Genomic DNA, 2,573 nt, shown 5'->3' on the forward strand with positions numbered 1-2,573 from the left:
TTGATTTATGGGTGTTGATTTTGTATCCTGCTACTTTACTGACTTCATTTACTAGTTCTAGCAGTTTCCTGATGGAATATGTCGAGTCTTTTAGGTATAGAATTATATTGTCTGCAAATAGTGCTAATTTGTTTTCTTCCTTACTTATCCATATCCCTTTAATTTATTTTATTTGTCTAATTGGTCTGGCCAGTGTTTCAAGAAATATGTTAAATAGAAGTTGTGGAAACGGGCACCCCTGTCTTTTTCCAGTTTTTAGAGGAAATGCTTCCATTTTCTGCCTTGGTGTCCTAGAATGGTGCTCCCCAATCTTGTGGCCATTGGCCATGTAATTCATCAAATTGACAAACTCAGCTTTTTCTGTCACAGGATCTATATGCCAAAATATCATGTGCTTGAAGCTACTGAATTAGGCAGGATAGACATGGAACATTTCCATAATCACAAAAATTATTGAATGATGATGCTCTATAAATCACCAGGAGCAAATATTATGGATAATATGACCTATTTGGAGTTCAAATCTAGTACCTTTCAACAAATACCTTGCTAACTGTGTTTCAATATAAATTTTTTGTTAAAAAGAATAAATGAATAAATAAAATAGAATGGTGTGCATACAGCTATCAGGAGCTACATTTATGAATTCTGTTCTCGAGCATCCACCAGGTTTTACCTGGCCTCTTCCAATCACAGGATTTCAAGCACCTCTCTTGAAGGCCCCATCCCATTCTAGTAAAGGCCATTGACTCTTATGGTGTCCTTTGACAGAATCCCTCTTACCTTCTAGGCTAATGAGGAAACTAGCCAATCAATAAACCACTACCCCCGCCACTCCAGATAATTATTGTGCATGGGAATTCATAGCCATCCTAGGAGTATGAAGCTGCTGGCATTGGTACCACACTTAGAAAATTAGTAATTTTCTGTTTTTATAACAGGTCCTAGTAGAACATGACTCAAGCCCACTTAGTTATAAGCTGGGAATGCTGCTGAAATAAGACAAAAGCAACCACCACCAACAACAATAACAATAACATAAAGCCCTCTACATTTATGTGGGGATTTTTCTCTAAAAAAGACCTTGAATTTTTAAAAATTATCACATCTCCATATAGCTACGGCCCAATAAACCCCTCAATGATAAACAGTTTTTTCAAAGAATATTTTCTGAAATATTTTTTGAGGAAGTAAAGAGCAACCCACTTGGGAACAGTACAGAATGTGACCACTTTTTTGCTAGATTATAACATAAAATTCTAATGAAGCTGTGGCAAAGACGAAGACCCTTCACAGACTTCAAGAACAGACAGGAGATTTCCTCCTGCTGACATGGTCTCAAGTCAGAGCTGCACCCAACTTGGATTCTCCTGAGGCAAAGAAGGCCCACAAGGTCATTGAACTAGCTGTTCTGTCACAAGGGGGGAATATATATCATAAATTACCAAATAATACATCTAATAAAACTAATAATTACAAAATGCTATCTTTGACATAGTTTAATTAAATTTAATTTTGAATGAAAGTGTTTAATCTTTAATACACCATATTTATCTTATTGCTGATAGATGAGATTTTACTACCAGAAAGTGATAACTTAATGATCGCTGTTAAAGAATGCAAGTCCAAGGAGACTTCAAGCATCAATTATTTATAAGCAGACTTGCTGCTGTGTCCCCATGTAAAGGTAGCAAAACTCCTGTCATGAGGTTGATGCACCCCTGCATCACCTGACCACAATGATCTCATCTGAAAGAGACCAGAAGTATGGCACAACCTTGAACCTCAAGAAATCTTAGAGAGGTAAGGCCACAATAATGTCTTAGAGTCAAGTTCATGGAATACTGCCTTCATAGCATACATTAAGAGTGCCTGAGTGGCAACACACTATCCCATGCTAGGTTGTGTGAACAGCAAACTACTTACCCCTTAGGCACAACCCTGGGCATGAGGCTATGTGTTTAATTCCCTGCTCTTACTCCATTGCTCACTCCTTGATTGGTCACTGCAGAAATTGCATTGGTGGCTGCCTGTAATCTGATAAGCTACTGCCTGAGTATATATACATGGTAACTTCACAATAAAATGAGACCTGCTTCCTGCTTGATGTCCAGAGGTCTTGATTAGTGACTTCACAGACACAGCCTCTTCTACAATTTTTTGTGAAACCCCTTGCTGGACCAGAAAGAGCCCACATAAACATGAGTACATAGCATTTGTCTTTTTTTTTTTTTGAAGGTTCAAAAAAAATTCTTGTAATGTGACTCTCCTGACCTCTAATGAATGTCAGTATGTTTAGCATTTCCATCGCCACAGGTTCAATATTTGGATATTTACTCACTTTCTCTTTGTACCAGAGAAGGTTATTCTTCCATTAGAAATGACTGGGTAATTTTTGCTTTTCTTTAAGCATTTATTAGGGTGGAGATAATGAAAAGAACTTTCTGTATCCTGCCATTTTCTAAGAATGACAGTTCCTTCATACTATTTTAAGCAGGATTCAGCTTGTACATGAGTTCCTTTTTTTCTTTTAATCTATGCAGAAGGTTTTACTTTTCTTCACACTGCTTTTC

This window comes from Callospermophilus lateralis, unplaced genomic scaffold (genome assembly GCF_048772815.1).
Source record: "Callospermophilus lateralis isolate mCalLat2 unplaced genomic scaffold, mCalLat2.hap1 Scaffold_921, whole genome shotgun sequence".
Lineage (NCBI taxonomy): Eukaryota > Metazoa > Chordata > Mammalia > Rodentia > Sciuridae > Callospermophilus > Callospermophilus lateralis.